Source organism: Acomys minous, assembly GCF_964271855.1.
Source record: "Acomys minous genome assembly, chromosome: 11".
In the NCBI taxonomy this organism is placed as follows: domain Eukaryota; kingdom Metazoa; phylum Chordata; class Mammalia; order Rodentia; family Muridae; genus Acomys; species Acomys minous.
The window spans coordinates 90899423-90921959 of NC_140492.1; the positions used below are offsets into that span (position 1 = coordinate 90899423).

Genomic DNA, 22537 nt, shown 5'->3' on the forward strand with positions numbered 1-22537 from the left:
CAGAAAGGGCTGAGGCAAGCACGTGAGCTTCCTGGAGGCACCTCATCATCGTTGCACAGCAGACAATCGGGATAGCCTGAAGAGGCAGGGACACCAAGGGTTTTGTCTTTGGATTGTTTCTTGCTGCTGATACACCTTTTCATGTTTGTCACTGCTGTACCCTCTCATATATCTAGCATGGCATGGAGAGACCCTCACTGCCTATTGCTTCCTGGGTATTTACTCAGTTGGGCAGATTTCCTGCAGTATCAATGTAAAGATGTACTTTCATGAAATAATGCTGTTTAGGTGAATTGATAATTTTATAATTCCTGATAATGATTTTATAGAATTCCTGATTTGAGTCAAGTAACTTTAAACCCTGCCCCCTTCCCCTTCATTGCTGGTGGGAGTGCAAATTGGTACAACCACTTTGGAAATCAATCTGGCACTTTCTCAGAATACTGGGAGTAGGGCTTCCTTAAGACCCAGCTATTCCACGCCTTGCATTATACCCAAAAGATGCTCCACCACCCAACAAGGACATGTGCTCAACCATGTTCATAGAGCCTTATTCATAATCCCAGAATCTGGAAACAACCTAGATGCCCTTCAGTCAAAGAATGGATAAAAAAAACTGTAGTACATTTACACTATGGAATACTACTCAGCTAATAAAGATAAGGAAATCTTGAAATTTGCAGGCAAATGGATGGAACTAGAAATGATCATCCTGAGTGAAGTAGCCCAGAAGCAGAAAGACTCACATGGTGTGTACTCACTTATAATTGGACACTAGCCCAACATGGATGTCCTCTGAGAGTCTTCGTTTAGTGGGGGATTGGGATGGAAGCTGGGATTTCCTATTGGGACTCCAGGTGAGAGAGGTATGGGAGAATGGGGAAATGGAAGGACACAAAGGGTCCTGGAACCCTACAATAAGACCATCAAGGCTGGCAGATCTGGAACCAGGGGTATCTACTCAAACTACTGTATGAACCAAGGACAAGACATGGAGTAAACATCAAACCCCTACTCAGATCTAGCCAATGGACAGCATATTCTTCACAGTTGTGAGGAGAACAGGGACTGACTCTGACATGAACTATGATGCCCTCTTATTTGACTACTTCTCCTTGATGGGGAAGCCTGGTGGCACTCAGAGGAAGGGTAAGCAGGCTACCAGGATGAGACCTGATAGGCTGTGATCATACGGTGGGTGAGGAGGTTCCCTTATGTCACAGGCCTAGGGTAAGGGAATAGGGTGAAAGAGGGAGGGAGGGGGGAATGGGAAGACACAAGTGAAGGGATAACAATTGAGATGTAATCTGCATAAATTATGTAAATAAAAATGTAAAAGTCACAGAATTATGTAAAATACTGTTAAGAAAAAATTTTAACATTAGTAGAAGCATATCCATATTCATAATTAGAAGAATCAACATTTCAGTTCTTTGACCTCTTGGTCACATTTTCTATGGGTGCACTTCCTCTCTTCCTTATTAAATTTAGGCTGAAGATGCTGTCCCTTCAGCTACTTTCCGTCCAATACTCTTGTGTCCCTTGCTACTGCATCTTAGTAATGACATAAGTGCCAGTTCTAAATGATGACCCTCTTTGCCCTTGAATGCAGGGTACTGAGCACTTCTTTGCAGAATCACTTAACCTGCCCTAGCTCCCAGGGGTCCTCCATGTCCCCTGCACATCCTGATAATTTCTCTAGTCTCTTTTCCATCTCTCCTGGGAAAGAAGTCAATCTGAATTTATCCTCAAACTCTGAACCCTTCTCTGTAGCCAGGTGAGGCTTCCAGTGGTGGGGCTGGTTTGTAATCATTAATTGAGTTGTTGGCCAAGGGGGTCCTCTGGAAATCCCCCCAAAATACAGGATGATGCTAGGACAGAGAGTTGTTTGATGCCAAGTGACAGTAGCACCCACATAAGTCATTGAACATAAAGACGAGCTGGTGCCTACATAAAGCCTTAACCCCTACATTCTAGTCTCTTTGGTGGAGGAAGGCACTCGAAGGTTCCCGAAAGAAAAACATGAACATCAAATGAGCCACAAAACCCTTGACCTACAATCTGTCCTGCCTGCAAAATATGCTAGGACAATGGTGGCACAGGGCTTGTGGGAGTAGCCAACCAGTGCCTGACCTTACCTAAGGCCCACTCCTCAAGAAGGAACCTATACCCAATATGACTTGGGGAATCAAGAACCAGAGACTACATTACCCAACGACCTAGGGTAAAACCAAACATGACTGGCCTCAAAAAAATTCAACAAAATTATTCCTAATGAAATAAAGCAAAACTGGCAGCTACAAGAGGCTTTTGAAAAGCTAACCACTATAATAGATTGGTATAAGTAGCCCTATTTCTAGGGAAGGTGGTAACTTCCAAGTGGATGTCAGCTTCCATGGCCGTGGGTTCTCCTGTTTTCCTTGTATCACCTCTTGGCTTTTACCCAATGCTGCATCACCATGGAACAGTAAAGGGAACACAGACAACAAAACATAGGGAAACACTACTTCCAACCATCGAACTGGGAAAAGAGTTCTCTATGAATTGAAGTGGGTGGGAGAGAGATTAGATTAGAGGGCAGAGGTTTGTCTCTTCAGTGCATTTCCTTTTCTATGTACCTAGTAATTGGATGCCTGGGCCATGTCACAGCTCTACTTCTAGCTTTTTGAGGACCATTATACATTTTTCCATAATGGCTTCACTAACTAAAAGCCCCCAACAGTATATAAGGTTTCTTTTTCTCCACATCCTCACCATCAGTTACAATCTTTGCTCTGCTCTTTTCCTTTTTAAGCTTTAAGTTGATTTATTTAACATCTGCTGAATTCGTTAAATGCAGCCTGGATAGCCATTCTCATCAGTGGTCATAGGGTTGAGTGGAAAAAGAAAAGCATCGAATTCACCTAGACTGGAATCTGAAATCACTGACCTCATAGAAGGTGAGAATATAATAGTGGTCACCAGGGCGGATGGACAGATCAAAGGAAGTTTAGCAATGGGTAATAAGACAGTGAGATAGGTCTAAGAATTTCTGGTGTCCTGCTATGTAGAAAGATGACTGCAGGGAACAATAATACATTGTACCTTTGAAAAAGCTAAAAGAAAAGGTTGACTAAATAAGTGACCTGAATTAAACATTGCCCGATATGCACATGCATCAGAATGTTACATCGTGCTCTGCTACTATGTACCTTCTATAGTTTATATGTTAAAGTGAATTTGAATTAAATAGCCTTATCAGGATTATGAGCTGATGTTTTGGAGCTGATGCTACAATTTTTATAGAATATTGAAAGAACTAGACAAGGAATAGCAGATACTGTCCAAAAAGGAGAAACAAAGCTGGAGAATCCTTAGTCTGATAGGAAAATTTAATGCCTTGCCAAATGTGCAAGACAGGCTAGTATTGGTAGCAGGCTTAACAGAACACATCAACTCAACAGAACGGAGGCTGAAATGGGAGAAAAGGTTAGTACAAACCAACTGCACTCTCGGCAGAGAAGAGAGAGAACTGTGTACCTTGCTTTTCCTGAGTTACAAAGGTCTATGTGTTTCACCATAAGGTAAAAATGATTGTATGTAAAAAATTTAAATAATGCTCCATTTAAAAGATAAAGATTAGTAGTTAAAAAGGAAGCTTAGCAGATGAACACAACTGAAAGCAAGTGGGTCTAGTTGGGTTACTATCAGGTGGAATAATTTTATGTGATTTTCCCCATGGCATGGGCTCATAGGAGGAGACTAGCCCTTCATCCGGCCCCTTTTCCATACAATGGATGTTCTTTTCCACACATCTAAACACTCAGATTCTAGCTGTCAAGATTTGGGCATTTTTCTTAAAGAAAAAAAAAAAAAAGACCTGAGCAATCCCTCACAAACTCATAAACTTTTACCATGAAATGTCTTTTACAGTTTGATAAAAATGAACCAAGAGTCAGAAAAAGATTAATCTAAGAACGTGCTTAACCCTGTGGACTGTTTTGTGTAACTTAAAGATTGCAGCCTTTGTTTCTTTAACAATAATAAAAGTCACCCCACCCCACCCCTCTGAAAAAATAAAAGAACTGCTAGCAGTCTCACCCTCTCAGGTTTCAAGATGCACCACAGAGCTATAGTAATAAAAACAGTGTGGTACCGCCATAAAACTATATATGCTCATCAGTGGAATCAAATTAGAGATGCAGGCACAATTCCACACACCTACAGACACCTGCTGAAGAGATGATCTTCCAAGGAAGGAGAAATGGAAGATATTGTTATGGAGAGATAATGTGGAAAACTAGGATAGGAGGATTAAATGGGGGGCGTGGAAAAGAAGGGCCAAGGAGGGATATAGGGATAAATAACTAAAACTAAAGGCCATTTGAAGACCTACTACTATAGAAGCTACCTAAAATATATAAATATATGAAAGAAATATAAATGAGGTCACCAAATAATGAGAGACTCAAAGCTCCAACTAGACATGGTACCAAATAACTGTGTCAGGAATGGGTTACATTTTGTTGAGCCATTGGTCAAAGATACCTCTTGGAAACTCTCAAGCATCACACAGGCTATTGATGTGGTCCATGGTACAGGAAGGTACTCTGCCCACTACCAGAGGAGAAAGGTAATCATCAGTATCACCAAGACAGAAATCCTGTGGCCTATAACAGAAGATTGTCTGTAAGATATACTGATGCCACAGTGGCATAAATGTTATGGGAGCAACTGATGACTTTTTGATTGGATTTAAGGCCCACTCAATGATATGTAACCATATAAAATACTACTAAAATGGATAAGAGCCTAAGGCTAGGTAGGTTATGGGCCTAGGGGAAAACCTAGTACTATTTTTCTGCTAAATAAAGTAATAAAATAACTCCTAATGGCATATTGCTATACCCTTCAGAGAGCTTCTTCTTGCATCAGATGGAAATGAATACAGAGACGCACAGAAAGGGGACAACAGAAAGAAAGTGCGAGACACTGGAATACTAATCCCTGAACATTATGCCTTTATCAGATCCCTGCCCCTAAAACTCAAAGACCTAAGCAGAAGAGGAGGTGGGAAGGTTGTAAGAGCCAGGAGTGATAGATGGCTGCAGAGTAGCAGTGTCTTTCAGACCTAACAGGACTGATTCACAGATGAACTCAGAGGCTGTGACAGCACAAGGCCTGTACAATTTAAGTCAGACTTTGTCTCACCACTCACAGGGGTAGATGGACAAAGGGTTCTACCCCTAAGCAACTGACACCTGCTGGGAGAAGGAAAATCAATCTTCTCCAGAGGACTGTTGCTGGCTATGTGCCCCACTCTCTAGCGCAGGCCCCATGTCCAGGCATAGTTGGCCAACACAAGTGACCTCCGTGTTTTGTTTTATTTATTCAATGGACTAACTCATGTGCCCAGGGCAAAACTAAGACTGGCTAGAAAGAGCAGAGAATTGTGATTCTTAATTTTTTTTTCAGATTATTTACTCTTACAAATATTTTTCTGACACATCAAAAAATAAGTAAGTGATATACTCTTTTTTGTTTTGTTTTGTTTTCTGTTTGTCGAGAGACAGGGCTTATGTGTCTAGCATTGGCTATCCTAGACTTTCTTTGCAGACCACCTGGCCTTGAACTCACAGAGATATACCTGCTTCTGCCTCCCTGAATGCCGGGCATGGTGGCACATGCCTGTAATCCCAGCACTCAGGGAAGTAAAATCTATACAAATCCTATTTTAGCTAACAAGTTCAGCAAAATGTATGGAATGCAAGAATAATTCACAAATCAGCTATATTTATATGTACAACAATCTGAAAATGGGCTTAGGAAAGAGATTTTTAAAAAGAACTAAATATAAAAGACTCCATATTCTTGGATCTCAAGAGTCAGTACTGGTCAGATGGCACCAAACTGCTCTGTAAGAACTCATCTTAATCCCAACGACTTTTCTGGGCAGGAATTGAAAGCTGGCCCCAAGGTTAGTACTGAAATGCAAGGACTGGAAACTAATTGAAATCAACCTCCAGAATGAACAATCCACATTCCAGCGCAAGCCTATTGCTACAAGGTCATAGGAGTCAAGACTAGAGTCAGGGGTAATGTGGATGCCTTGTCCCCTCAGCACTGGGGAGCTAGAGCAATGTGGATAAGTTCAAGGTCACCCTCAGTATGCAGCAAACTTGAGGGCAGCCTGGGGGATATATGACTCTGTCTCACCAAAACCAAACGGAACAACATCGACAAAAACCATGATGTTCTCATAAGACTGTCGCCACACACCAACGGAGCAGAAATGGGAGTTCAGAAATGAATACATGCATACACTCAATTGAACATTAGCAGTACCATTTAAATGGGAAAAGACTTTAACAAATACAGCAATGAGGCCCTGAGACATCTATGTGCAGAAAATGAAGCTGGCTTCCTCCTGAATTCACATGTAGCAACATGTGAAAACAGAAGCGGAGGCCTCAATTCAAATGTTAAGACCATAAAGCTGCTGAGGACTACATAGTTTAATCTTTGTGCCTTTTTACTAACAATTGTTTCGTATATGTGAAACCTAAGGCAAGAGAAACCAAATACAGTGTTAATATTTTGAGCATATGCACTGCTAAGAAAGTGAACAACAGTGCACAGGATAGGGAAAATCTTGAAAATTATATATCTTATTAGGATCTAGATACTTCGAAAATTATATATATATACATATATCACATGAAAACATACTCAATACTATTAGGCATTATGTAAATGTAGACCAAAACCTCAGTTAGACACAACTTCACATCCAACAGGATATTAATAATTAATTAAAGGCAATGACAACTACTGTAAGGACAGGGAAAACTGGAATGCCTGCACACTGTTGGTGGAAATAAAAAAGAAAAATGATAACTCTTGTGTAAAAAATAGTTTGGCAGCTAGTACTCAAAATTAAGCAGATTTACCATGTGATCGAGACATTCTAATGTTAGGTATATACAAAATCACTTATGCAAAATTGTGTTTGTACTGGCATTTTCCATAAGAGAACAAAGAGATAATAACCCAAATGTTGACAAACTGATGAACAGACAAAATGTGGCATAACAGGATGATATTCAGTCTTCAAAAGGAGTAAAATGCTTATAGAAGCTACAACTCTAATGGGCCGGGTGGGAACAAGCTACATGCAATTTGTGGCTTCGTTTACGTACGATTCCAGAACAGGCAAAGGTACCAGGACAGGCTATCCCGTGCTCCTGAAAGGATGAGAGGAAGAACGGGTGGGGAGTGACATCTCTCTGTACAGCTCTTAAGGACGATGAAAATACCTTAGAATTGTATAGGAGTGTTGCTAAAACAGCATTTTGAATAAACGAAAATCCATTGAATTATACAATTTCAAATGGTAGCGTTTGTGGTACACCTATATAGCTCAATGAAAATGTCATAGCATTCCACATGTTTTCCTCACTGGATTTGTTTTTAATACACCACATGCGATTAATCCATACCTGCAACATGGCAAGGAGTTTTCAGTTTGTAATGAGTGTGAGACGACAGCAGACTAGGACTCGTAAAAAGTTACGACTCAACTTTGCTAAGTCAAAATCCAAAGGGAAACATTCAAATACTTAAGACCCAGCACTGTTGATCGCTTAGTCTTCCTTGGTGGTGTAATAAAGGCCCTCAAGTCAAGCACACACGATCTGCAGAACATTGCATTGTGCTGATGACTTCCTCTTTAAGATGGACTTTGGAAAACCAAAAATGAGCCTTTTATAGGACTCGTTCGAATTGATTTTCTTTCTTAGCAGTTGTAATTAATTTGATTATGAGCAGACAGAAGTGAGAGCTGAGGGAGAAAAGGCCCTTTAGATGACATCTCATAAGCCGCTGTCTGAGAAGAAACTCAACTCCTCTCCTCCTCTGGAGGGTCACATTAGTTGCGTATGAACAAATTCACATTTGATAGACCTGAAATATTGTCTGCCAGGCTTGTGAGGAATAGGCCACTTCAATTTTGATTAATGAACACCATTTGAATAAGGCTGTGTTGAGATGGGAGTTAGCCCTGGTAGAAAATGAGTGCATCGATTGGAGGAAGCAACTTAGACATGCATTTGACTTAACTCCTTTCACCAGCAAATGGTCTAAGACGCAAGGACGATATATGTGCTACCCCATATTAGATGTACTTAGGGCATGTTAAGATTCAGCTATATCTCAGTGGGAAGCTACAGGGTTAGCCACAGACCTATTAGCAACCGCTAAGTAGCATGGGTCACGGAGACGCTTGATAGAGACAAATCTCACTGGGGTCTAGAGGGACTATTTATGCCTGTTGCAGCCTTAGGACACTCCTCCTGTGTTTTGTCAGCCCCATCCCATAGTAAGCCAGACAACTGTCTAATTATTTAAAGCTGTAGATCTTCCCTGGCAGGAAGTGGTGGCACACACCTTTAATCCCAGCACTTGGGAGACAGAGGCAGGCGGATGTCTGAGTTTGAGTCCAGCCTGGCCTACAGAGTAAGCTCCAGGCTGGCCAGAATTATACATCTTTCCTAAAGAAGAAATTTAGAAGTAAACAGATGCAGGTTTTAGTTTGTTTTGGGTTGAGAATGTAAAGCCCTTTACATTCACTCAGTAAGAAGAGTAAGACCTCACATGCTAGCCTCTACTTCACACTGTCGGCAGGTCTTGTGGCTATTGTGCCACTGCAGTGTTACATGTACACGGAATGAAAATTACTCTGTGCAGTACTTTTTATACTCAAGGTTCTGACCATGTGCCAAGCAGGAGTCTGAACATATGACAAGCATCGTGGCACAAATATATCGGAGGAACCTAGTGGAGTAGTCCTTATACTATTTGCATGGAAATAATTTCCTAATCTGTAGATGAGGAAGGTAAGAGACCAAATAATATGTTCTTGGTCACAGTGCTAGTATGAAGATGAACCCAAGTATTTCTGACTTCAAAGCCAACTTCCCAACCTACTGAAGAATCTTTTCATGGACCAGCTTTGGATTATCAAAAGTCAGTTGAAAAATCAGAATCTACTTCATATTGTTGAAGCCCTCATTGGGAGAGTTGAGAAACCAAGGCTAGTTGATTTTATAGGAATACTTTCTAGAGCCACGCTGCAGAAGCAGACACCATGGGACCCATCATTTCTTCTCCAGCCTAGAACTTGCTGCTCCCGTGGCCTCTGGTGTTCCTTACTACTGACCTATTATCACTGTGGATGGAGGACGACTTCCTATCTCTGTGGATGGAGGACAACTTTCTATCATTAAAGATGGAGGGCAACTTTCTATCACTATGGATGGAGGATGACTTCCTATCACTAAGGATGTAGGACAACTTTCCATAGCTATGGATGGAGGACGACTTCCTGTCACTATGGATGGAGGACAACTTCCTATCACTGTGGATGGAGGATGACTTCCTATCATTAAAGATGGAGGGCGACTTCCTATCACTATGGATGGAGGATGACTTCCTATCACTGTGGATGGAGGATGACTTCCTATCACTAAGGATGTAGGACAACTTTCTATCACTATGGATGGAGGACGACTTCCTATCACTAAGGATGTAGGACAACTTCCATCACTATGGATGGAGGACAACTTCCTGTCACTATGGGCACAGCAAGTTCCAAAGATCTTGTTGTCCTCTGATGTTCAGAGAACTTCTGATTTAGGGTGGCAAGTTTTTGTATGCCAAGGAAAAGATTCCGAAGTTTTCCTCAGAATCTCAAGGGAGTTTGTGACTCCATACTGAGTAAGATCCACGTTAATATACTACCTTTTATATGATGCCAGCTTTAGAGCAAAGTGAATATTGTGCGAGGCAGTAAAATGGTGGTTGAGGACACAACCATCCAAGTACCTGATTCTGGTTCTTTTCTTAGACATTTGACTCTCAACACATTGCTTTTGGGGGCTCAGTATCTCTTTTTACTCAAAGGTGTGGAGCTTTTGAATGAAGGACTTAGAAGAACACCTGGCACTTGGAAAGTGCTTCCTGAGCAGCAGCTGCTTTTACTAGAATGCCTTTAGACAGGCAAATTCTACTGTTAGGAAGTCACATAATAGACACATTTATTTCTAGCTCCATAGAGCTTTTAGAAAACGGAAGTACTTGGTTTCCTGTGAAAGACCATTCCTGTCTTTAGGATGCTGGCCTGGTTCTGCTTGCAGAATAAATTATATGGTGCCAATTACATCCAACATAAAAGACTCAAATACAGCTACACCAAAGCCATGCTGGGAACATGTTATCAAGGAGTCAAAGGAGCATTTTCCAAGTATTCAAAATGGTATTTGTTTGGGAAGGAGCATACATTCATGATGGACTTGTTCTGACACAGTTTTACTTGATCCAGTATTCCACGTCAACTGTACTATCTAGATGGGACAGCTGGTCAACTCAACAGGCACAAAAACCTCATACCGCATGACCCTGCTTAGCCTATGTTGCTTAGGGAAGAACTCGAGGGCATCTGTGCAGTTGTGCTCTTTCGTTTACAGATCTAACAAATGGGAAATGCTGGCAGGTATTCCTAGAGGCTGCCCCTGGACAGAGGAAGAACACTTGGCAAGACTGAAAAGCAGGCCCTTTAATGAGGGTGATATGTCAACCTCTCTAGTATCTAAAACATGTGCCTACCACCTGAAAGAAAACTGCATTTCAGCCATTCATGAGCAACACCATGCTTAGTGTGATTCTTAACTTTGACCAGATTCTACTTGACACAAGACTATAGTTCAGTAAGAAAAACAGATATGGCCAGTGTTCGAGAGCAGTAACTCACACAGGTGCTCTAGCATGCAGCTATAGGTGGACTTTCTGAACTTGAGACTGGCGTGGCTAGTGGAGCCTTTAAAAGTAAATACTCATGGACGTGGCAATTCCATTCTAAGAATATATCCAAAGAGACAATTGCACAAGTTATACTTAAGGATATTCACTCAGAGGCTTGATAATACAAACTGAAATACACAATTTTCTCATGACAAAATGTGTTAAAATAAGAGACCAGATTATCTGTACAGTCCTTAGATGATATATTAAAACACTGGGATGGAAAGTCAGTGATGCAAATGTTTTTTAACCAGGGGCATAATATGACTTACTTGTGTGTATATTTATAACACACATACCATATACACCCACATACACAGAGACGTAGACACAAACACATGGAGAAATACACGAACACGCAACTTCCAGAAAGTTATCTAAAGTTAGCAGTGCTAACTTGGAATGTTATGAGACTATAAACAATTTAGTTTTCTCCCATAAAGTATCTTATATTTTATAGACAATTACACACACACACACACACACACACACACACACACACACACACACATCTATTCCTTTTAAAATCAGACAAAAACTATTGCCCTTTGCTTTTGATCAATAAAAATTAGGAAAAAAAGTAGGAAAATTAAAGTGTCTGTTGAAATAGTCAAAGCAATGAAGTGAAATACACAGAATATGAGGGAGCCAAGGCAACCATGACTAACTATAAAACACATATCTATTCTAAAAGCATTTGAATTCAAAACACTTCAAAATCTTTGACGCACATCTGCAGGCTGAGTTTAGACAGCAAGCTAATAAGGATCTTTACAGCATAAACCTATACACCAGAGCACACTGCTACAGCTTCACCACACAAAGGTGAGCATCCCCTCCCCATCCCCTATAACAGGCATACGTGGTATTTGTAAAGGAGAATTCCATTAGAAATTTTATTTATTTATTGTTAATGTATGAGTGCTCTGTCTACATGTACTACTGCATGCTGCAGGGCATCAGATCCTTTTTTGGATCATTGTAAGGCACCATGTGGTTACTGGTAAGTGAACTCAGGAGCTCTGAAAGAGCAGCCAGTGTCTATCTCACCATCCCTGAGAATCCTGTTAAAAAAAAAGAAAAAAGAAAAACAAAAACGATCTATCTAGGATTTGGTGTAAGAAAAAGCTCATCTCTTCAGAAACATGTCTCCTTCCTTCCATTACAGAATAAAACACCATACTGTTTGGTTTCCCTCATATTTCTTGTTCTAGAAAGCATAGGTTTCCTATTAAACCTGTCATTTCTCACATTATTTAGTGCTTATTCACTTGTTATGCTATCTATAGTTTATGTGTGCATTGTATATTAGAGGGAGTAGATATACATATATGTAAACTACTGGACAGAAGTTTTGAAAAGCGTATTAGACAGAAGGAAGTACACTGAGAAAATAGCATCAGTACCCTATGAGATAATGGTAACGACTTTCATAAATACTTGATATACTTTGTTGTTATCTTTATTTATTGGACAATCTTTCAAATAATACATTGGCTATAGATATTAATATGGGTGAACTTAGACGCTAATATGAACAAGAACCAGTGAAAATGACAAGTGAAAAAAAAAAAGCTGAAGAGGGTGGAAGTGGAATTGAAAACAAAGTTAAAGAAATTCATGATAGAATATGTGTATACAGCAACCATTCTATCCAAAATACAATGAGACGTAGGGCACGGTGTTGCACATCAACATGTGGGGGTGGTGGCAGGAGGGTCAAAGTTCAAGGCCAGCCTTGGCTACATAGTGAATTTGATGCCAGCCTGAGCTACATGAGACACTGTCTCAAAAAAGGAAAAAAGAAAAAAAACATCTTTGCTCAGTAGCACACTGTCCTGACTGAAGATGGGAAACGCGCCCAGGGTCAAGGCCCAGCTGTGCCTGCATTCCTTTCCCTCTCTCCCTTGCGCCCGCCTGCCCATCTCAGGCCTCTAAACATCATTCACCACCTACTTACCACTAGCCTCCCTATAAAATGCTGGAAATGAGAATATAAATACTTCTCAAACCTGAAGTTTTGGAACTAAGGTGTTTATTAAAAATTAAAAATTGATGGTAGGTAATTATCAAAATGAAATGTGCTAGGATGAGTAATAGTAAAATGAATTATTAAATACTTTAAATGGTATTTTATTTTTATATTTATAAGCTGCTCCTTTTTCAGGAATGGAAATTCTAACACTATTAAATTCCTTAAATAAGGCTTTTGGATAAATTCAAGGCATATGCTGAATCAAAAGCTAATGATAAAAAGCTAAGAGTTATTCTGCTCAGCTAGATTCATGTCAGACAGAGACTATTAGGTAGCATCTTGTTTTTAATTGTCCAGCAAAATAAACATGTGAGCTCAAATACAACAGTAGATCGAGACTACTGACAAGAAATACAGCCTTAAACTATGAATTTTCAACACTCATTAAAATGGCACAGAGCAAATCTGAGAAGTTATGTCAATAGGACTTAAATTTAAAACTAAATCTCTTTGTTTAGATTAATTTGAACATTAGTGGCGAATGATCAGAAACTTCAGAAAATTCAAGCGTATGGGAAAACAGTGTCGCACCAGCACCCAGCAGCACTGACTCCTGTGACAAAGCTAAGATACTCATGAAAGACAAGTTTCCAAAGACAGTGAAAGGAGAAGTTTCATATGCGCCCTCTTCTTTTAAAATATACGTGTGTGCATGCACATTCGTGTACATGTTTATGGATATCCATGGAGCCCAGAAGAGGGAAGTGGAGCCCCTGACGCTGGAGTTACAAGTGGTTGTGAGATGCCAGTGACACTGGTGCTGGGAGCTAAACTTGGGTCCTCTGCAAGAGCAGCAAGTGCTCGTAACCAGTGAGCCATCTCTCCAGCCTACATATGCGTCTTCATGCAAGGCAAGCCAAGGGTACAACCCAAATTCATAAAGACTTTATTAAAATGTGGTGGTTTTCTACAAGAAGAAAAAGCTCAACAGGCTGTGAATGACAGTAGAATTTTCTGGATTGAAAAAATGATGAACATGGAAAGGGAAGTGCTCCAATGAAATAAGGTATCCATGGCCATCAAAACTCAATAAATATTAAGAGTTACAACGCACATACAGACTGCCAATCTAAAAACAATCGCTGGGGAAGTCGGAGAGAAAAACAGCCCTGTCATTATTAGGATGCCAAAGTAAGTGAGTACACAATGATTCGAGCATATTTCACCCTCTTAAAACAAGAAAGTGACAGAATTACTAGGAACTGTTAAAATATTACATCTACAAAAACACCTCCTGAAAGGCAGGCACAGCACTGTGCCTCCATAAACTGGCTTACTGAATGACTTATTAGTGCCCAGAATACCTACAAATGCAGATACAACAAATTAGCAGCAAATTACAGAGAAAACAACCTCACGGTATTGGCGGCGCCATTTAAATCAAACTCCACAGTGAGAGAAGCCAGCCGCGGCGCTGGCAGTGGTCCTGAGGAAGCAGCAGGGACCTATGAAGCATCTTAATTTTCCTGTCACTTAAGAATTAAGCCACTTCCAGTTCAGGCAGATCCTACCAGGTGCACTAAATTGGCGTCATTAGGATCTGTCAGGAAATACCCACGGAGACCTATAGCAACACTGAGAAGTTTCGTTAAACAGCTGTGTGTTTTAATTGATTTGTATTATTTAAAGTAGGAAGCATTACAAGTCAGCTACCGGATGTTGTGTAAGAGAGATGCCTAAAGACTCTGGGGAGGTTGAGTTGAGAAGAAGCCAATCACTGGAACTTGAGCACTTCCAATTCTTAGTAGAGGAAGCACAATTAAATCATCAGCTTATCAGCTATCATTACAAATCACCAGGCAGCACACGTGGCTTCCTTATTTAAGACTCCTTAGCCAATGGCTTCCTGCGGCAACGAGAGTCAAAAGAAATCTATCTTTCAACAAAGATATCTCAAGTGTGCTTGTTGTTGCATTTTATATACACATGCTTTTTTTTTTTCCAGTCCTTGAGAAACTTTTTCTGGTAAGAAAATTAAACTTTCTGAAATTATCATACTTCTGTATGTTTTTGGCAAGTCCAAGTTTTCAAGATGAAATCATGATATGTGAGGTAAGCGTGTATTAAAAGGGTCCTATATTCTACTTCCTATAGATACTTAAGACGGTGCCTTTTATTTCCATGTGTGTGTATGTGAGGTGCATGTATATGAATGCATGTTTGCATGAGTGTGAGCACATGCATGTAAACATGCATGTGGAGGCTTGGGGTTGATGTTGGGAATCGACCTCAATGGCTTACCAACTTGTTCAACAACAGAGTCTCTCAGTCCAAACTAGAGGTCACCTATATGACTAGTCTCACTAGAGACCTTGCTCCAGAAGTCTCCATTTTTTTCAGGCTAAAACTACAGGAGGAATGCCACAGCCATTACGCATCTCCATGGGTCTGGGGATCTGAACTCTGGTCCTTGAGCTTGTACACAAACACTTTGAGCGGAGTCATGTCTCCAGCTCCTGCACAGAACATGCAAAGCAAGGAAGAAAAGCGATTGGTGTTCTTCTTCATAATTCCCTGACGTGGACTGATCCTTCTCGGGAAGGCAACACAGTGCTTCAGAATTCTTGGCTTCTAAATGTAACAGTCCAGGCACTAGAAACAATCTACTTAAAAGGAGATAAGATATAGGTTGAGTTTCCTATGTAACTCTCCTAAGGGTCAAAGCCGGGAGTAGAAGAGAAGGCACTTTTGAAACGGCTGTTACACAGAAGAGATTTGTGTGCATGTGTGTTCATCACTCGTGAGCCTGGATGCACGTGTGTAGAATATGACACAACACAGCGGACTCCTTTGTGGCCTGGGAATGTGAAAACAGAGATGCTGTGTCTTTAGCACATGAGCTGCAGAGCTGGAAGTCATATGAAGCATGCCTTCCATCGCGTAGTCATGTAAGCAGCTTTAGGTAGAAATGACAGCAAGATGAAGAGTGGGCGTGAGAGGCTGGCGACAGGTACTGGAGATGTCCACAGCCTTGTCATGTACTCTTTAGATGCACAGCCTAGGGGCCATGTGCCCTCTAGGGGCCCATGAAAATGTTTACAGCACTTGTAAAAATAAAAGAAAAACAACTTTTAGGTGAAATTAAATATTCTGACATATAATGTCAATACAGTCGTCTCTATTACAACAGCTATAAATTTAAAATTTTATTATTTTTGTGTGAAAAAAAGGAGCATGCAATGGTTTGAAATTGACTTTAGTGTGTATCCCAAAAGTTTATACAGTAGAAATTTGGCCCCCTGTGTAGTAGCTTTGAGGTGGTCGAGCCTGGTAGAAAGGTGATTATGTCATCAGGATTTTATTAGTTACTTTCTTTGTGGCTGTAAGGTGATAACATCCCTGACAGAAACAATTCAGTGAGAGAAGAACTTGTTTTGTCCTATCATGGCAGCAAAGGCATGGTTCCTGGTGTCGGGAGTGCTGGCTAGACCTCCTCACATCTCAACTGATAAGGAGAACAAGGAACGCTGGTATCCACCGGGCTTTCTCCTGTCTTCATTTTCATTCAGTATGGGACCCCAGCTCATGGAATGGAGCCACTCACACTAAGGAGGCATCCTCCTGCATCAGTTAAAACTCTCTGGGAAAGCCCCTTAGAGGCACACCCAGGGGTGTCTCTCCTAGGTGGTCCCAAAGGCAGTCAAGTTGACAGTAAAGACTAATCTTCACAGACGTTGTTCTCGCAGAAGCTAAACAGGACACTGGTTAGCTCCCTTGTGAGTAATATGAAAAGAACAAAGCAAAGCTGGCCATGAAGCCTTCTGACTACACTTTTATGGCCAGTGATCTCTAATGCACTTGCCTGTCCCCCCTTCTGCTTTTCTGATTTGCTGCCATGCAGCCAGGAGCATCCTCACCAGAGGCCACATGGGTGGGGTTGCTCAACTCAACTGTGAGCTGTCTGCCTTCTAAACGGGAACCACAGTAAGCTGCAGATTCTTCTTCTTCTTCTTCTTCTTCTTCTTCTTCTTCTTCTTCTTCTTCTTCTTCTTCTTCTTCTTCTTCTTCTTCTCCTCCTCCTCCTCCTCCTCCTCCTCCTCCTCCTCCTCCTCCCTCCTTCTTTCCTTCCTCCTCCTCTTCCAAAATAAAGTGCCCATGTTCAGATTTTTTTTACTTTACTTTACAAAAAGAACTAATACAGACTTCATAAAGGTGACATTCTACAACCGTGAAATGCAAAACACTTTGATGAGAGAGAATGAAGGAGAGATGGAAAAAGAGTGAAGCAACCTAGAGCAAAAGAAGATCTTGAGGTCCATGCAATAGATTAAGGCACAAGTGTTTAGTATTAACTACACAGGAAAAGAGAGGGATGGATCAAACCCTAAACTTCATCTAGTTTACTCATAACTTACAATAAAAATTACTGAAATAATGATTTACCCTGAAGTAATTAATGCTGATTATTTTTATGTAATATATATTCTTATGTATCCTAGACAATGTTCAAAGTATTATATGTTTACTGATTAATTTAGTTTTCCCACCAACTCTATCAATCCTAGTATCATGTCTATAGGAAAATTAAACTAAGATAGAAGGTATTTCATAATTTCCTGATGGTCCTTTAACTGTAAAGTCTAACACACACACACACACACACACACACACACACACACACACACACACACGGCTTTAACATCTGCCAAATCGTCCTTGGGAAATAACTGGTTTCAAATTTGGACAGGACACGTATTACACAAATGTGCAACCTCTTGTATCAAAAAATAGGAAAGACATGAAAAATTCATAGGTTGTATCAAAATTACTCAGGAGTTCAGGAGATGCTCGGTAGTAATGTAAGACAGGCTGATCATCAAAAAAGACAATACTACCATGAACTGAAAAAAAAACCCACTAATATCCATTCCTAATAATTTAATTTAAAAATTCTCATTGTCTTCTAGAGATTGTTAGAGTATCAAATCATTATCTGCAAAGCTAGAACAAAAAGAGAAAGAATTAATCATTTGCTGCCTTTTCTAGACAAACCATGCTAGGTAACCAAAGTGGTGGGTAAAACTTTGTCATTACTGAAAGAGTTAAACTAATAGATAATGAATGATATAATTGAAACATCACAATTACTGCACGCCTTAATGAGTCAATGATATAGAGTCATCTGTAGATGCTAGTATCACAAAAAGAGCCATGATAAGGCATTATGTACTTCCCTATGAGAGTAATCAAAAACACGAAGTTTTCTGTGCCCCCCCAATTCAAGTGCAAATTTGATCCAACTTTAATATCTAACCACCACCTCAGAATGATGCAATCAGAAAAATAACCCAGGCTGCAAAAAAAAACTCACAGGACAAACAACCTGCTTCTTCAACAACATAAATTACCATGAAAAGGAAAGAGGAATGAAATCTACATAGACTTTACATAGATTCATAATGTTGTACATGAAGCTGACCACTATAATGTGTAAAATTTTATTTGGATACTAATTAAAACCAACTCAAAAAATGTAAATAGTACTTGCTTGTTTCATAATACTATACTCCCCTACCCCCAATTTTTGTAGTAATTATAGAACCACACTTACATTTTGAGAGTTTTTCGGTTTTAAAAATTTTCTATTATGAAATAATTATAATTTTACACATCACTGAAAGAAATGACCATAGTACCTTATCACAACCGAGATACTCAAGACGTGAGAATATAGAATAGCAGAGTTCTCCATGCCAGGTTTTACCACCATTGCACAACCTGCCCCTGGCACCTGACAACCACAAACCCGGCTCCTTATGACTGCTGACTAGCTTCCCAGGGCAAGAGTGTCGACAGTCTGTTTAAACACTGAAGGGCACCTATCTTGTTTCCATTTTGGGCTATTATAAACAACGCTGCTATAAATACTTATGCAAAGCCCTTACTTTTCAAGATGCACACTCAAATATTTATGGATGAGATAAAATGATGTCTAAGATCTGTGTCAAAACATTCCAAACTGGGGGAGATGCCAACAGCTGTGGATGGATAAGGCAGTCTGAGGCTACGGTATACCTATGTGGTTAGAACTTTGGGTTATCTCATGGGAACCTGGTCTAACCACGAGTAGCTGGATCAGTAAGTGAATGAATAAACAAGTTCAGAACAAGCTTATAAGTGTATATGCTATCATCTATACTTTTATATATGTTTGAATTTTCCTGAAATACAGGATTGAAGGAAATAAGAAAAACAGAAAAAAATCAAAACAAAAACACACAAAAACCCTACTTATTTGGCCATATACACCACCACACACAAAATACCTTTAAGCAAAAAATGGAGGTTTGCTATTTTTCTTAAAATCTTGTGACCCTAGCCTGTGATAAGATCATAGACGTCTTTGCCCTAGAACAGAGTCCACACCTTCAGTGATGGTCATCGTACATTCACTCCAGCATTTATCCAGACCCAGGTCCTGGCTGACTATCTTTGGGAAGTTTTTTATTAGGCTGCAGAGTTGAGATAATAGCTAGTCTGTGAGGTTGGACAAAGGCAGGTGAGTAATCAACATAATCAGATGTATGAGATTCATGAGTGGCTTGTCTTCAAAAGAGAGGGCTCATGGCTGACATGAACAAGCCCTTATCGTCAAGACAAATGCTGCGCGAACACAAGTGTGATTACTGGAGATGAAGAGTGACAAACTATACGAGCACAATCAGGCCTGAAAATGAAGTGAAACGCATTTTATGTTATGCAGAGGCTGCGTTTGTTTTTAAGGCACTCTGGAGGGCAGGATATTATCGCAGTGTTCAGTCTGCAAGCTAAGGATTCTTTAGTACAGTTCTGCAAAGCAATGCCTACTATTTGGCGCCACCAATATTCTATCAGCTTAGTCTCTCCTCCAGGGTTGTAGCACACCCTCCCACTCCATCCCACTGCAGACACCTTGTTTTGTTCAGCACGAGCTTTTTTTTATAAAAATGCAGATTTAGTCTTCCAAGGATCTCAAGCAAGGGAAAAGATAAATACCAATGTGTTAGCCAATCTGGGATTAAGAACCACAATCTTTAAAGAAAATATGCATAATTATTCTCAAATGCCAAATGGTACCTATGGCTACAAGTGAGTTTGTCTTGCTGTCTTGACTTTGTTAAGTGACTCTAAAGCTTAAATGAAGATTTTACTGAAGTGTTACCAGAAGTTATTTAAATTACCTAGAGTCAAAATCCCAATAAAAGAATCTCTAAAAGTCCACCTAAATTTTATAGTTAAGTATATAAAGTATCAATTAAGTGAGCCCCATGTTAGAAATAACAGTGCTTACTATCATCACATTAGATTGTAACACGACAGCACTGTGACAAATGGGGAAAGGAGGCATTCAGCTGTCCATAAACTTGTTTTATTTTATTTTGGTTCTTTAAAAGAGTGTACAGACTACTTCATTAGATTGTGTAAACATCTTAGATATTCCATTAATAGAAAGGTCTCTATTGGTAACACTGGGTTAAGAAATGAAAGAGAATACAATTGAGTTCAAAATTCCATTCCTATGTCAAGAGCCAGAACAGAGACGTGTGGGATTGAAACACGATGTTATACAAATAATGCCTCATGCCCTCCCCCCAAAACCCCCCTCGGAACTATGACTAGGCTGGCACTGAGATTATTAACTGTCATTAATGAGGAAAAGGACAGGGACAAAACAGGACCACAGGTAAGAAGGTGCTAAGTAGTTAAAATTGGGGGTGGTGGGGCACACCTTTAACCCCAGCACTCAGGAGGCAGAGGCAAGAAGATCTCTGTGAGTTTGAGGCCAGCCTGGTCTGCAGTCATTTCTAGGCCAGCCAGGGCTACACATTGAAACCTTTTATTTAAAAAAATGCCAAAAAATTAAAGACATATACATTTTGCAGTCATCTTCCTGTATTCCTTGCCATCTTCCCTGACATTTAGAGCCAACCCTTTTCTCTGTCCTGTGGATTCTGGCTCTGTGGTATACATTTCTGGCACTGTGAGGCCATTGACAATACTCAAAGTTGAAACAGCATTCACTTGGACATACTTAGGATTAATAGAAACCAGTTTCCATCAAACAAGAGGATCTTGCTCAAAACCTATGCGGCTATTTTTTAATTATTTATTTGTTATTTTTGTGAGAGCACACACACACCATGACATGCACGTGGCAATCAGCAGGCGACTTTGAAGAGTCATTCTCCATTTCCGTCTTTTCATGGGTTCTGGAGATCAAATTCAGATTGCCAGGCTTGTGTGGTAAGCACTTTTACACACTGAGCCACCTTGACAGCCTCTACGAAGCTGTTTGCTTATGCATCAACTTACTATAGTCACGGTAACCACACACATACCCAGTCTACAGAACTGGCTTGCGGGGGGACCTAGCTGATGTGGTCTGAGAGAAAGGATTCAATGGGAGAGTACATGGGAAACATCCAGGCAGAAGGAAGAAGGCATTAAAGCTAGAAAGAGTTTCAAAGCAAGTGACATAAAATGAGTATAGAGAAATCAATAGGCATGTTTTGCAAGAGCTGCACAGAGTGGAATAAAAATGAAATTCAGAAAGCGGGTGGGCGTCAGGGAGTGGCAGCCACAGAAGGCAGGTGAGGCATTTAGATGGTGCCCTGTGAGCACTTGGGAAAGCAGCTGTGGGGCTGATCAGAGTGAGATGAGGAAGGCAGCAGACAGCGAGAGAGAAGCAGCTTCACACGGGGCAAGTCACAGTTTACCTGGGAGACAACAGTCAAGGGAGAGGCTTAATCCGAGGCAGCGTGAAAGGCGCACAGTGCTAGATTTGTCTTCATCAATGTAGCCAATGGGCAGCTCAGGCTTCAACTGGTCCTCTATCTAGTAAGGGGAGGGGGACTGTCTCTGACAAGGACTCTGTTGCCAGCTTTTTGATTACTTCCCCCTGGCAGGGCCGCCTTGCAGGCTACAGGGGAGGGGATGTGCTCAGTCCTGATGGGACTTGATAAGCTGGGGTGGATGAATAGGGGGGCCCTTTTCTGAGGAGTTGGCTAGGGGGATGAGGGAGGGAGAGCGGGACTGGGAGGAGAGTAGGGAGGGGGGGCTATGACCAGGATGTAAAGTGAATAAATAAATAAACTAATTAATTAAAATCTAGAAAATGGTCACCTGCAGCCACGTCAAAGAGCTGCTTACGCTGATAGGTAAGAAAACTGCCATTGTTATAATCAAATCCAGACAAGGGCATAGCTTAATGGTTGATACAGCCATTTTTAAAGGAAGCTTTTATTAAGCTAAATGGAGACTTGGAGAAATATTTTTGATATAAGTAAGACTTATTTATGTTCATGATGTTTACAGCATGATGCATATTTTTAAATTCTGAAATAATTAACTACCATTTTAGTAAAGCAGTGATAACGGCATGACTGACAGGCCAGCTTTCTATACTTTTGTCGATTTGCTTTTTATATCTCCTTTTGTAGACCTATTTTCATCTTTTGCATATTGCAAACCTATTACTAATCAAGAGTTCGCATTTTCTTTTGCAAATACACCTACAAGTAAAACTGAAGTAATTACAGCCAATCTGAGTGAAAGCATCTACTTCTTTAGGACAGCAGCCAGGCTGCACAGGGAGACCTTGTATCAAAAAGAAGGATGTGGAAATGGAAGTCATATATTTTGCATATGATCTTTCTCCACTCTTTGTCATCTTCCTTGACACTTAAA

General features: G+C 40.4%; 1 protein-coding gene across 3 annotated transcripts in view; it reads right to left on the bottom strand.

Moving 5' to 3' along the window:
- ATG10 (autophagy related 10) overlaps positions 1-22537 on the bottom strand; it is a 252951-nt gene that overhangs the window by 45463 nt on the left and 184951 nt on the right. The window lies entirely within an intron of this gene.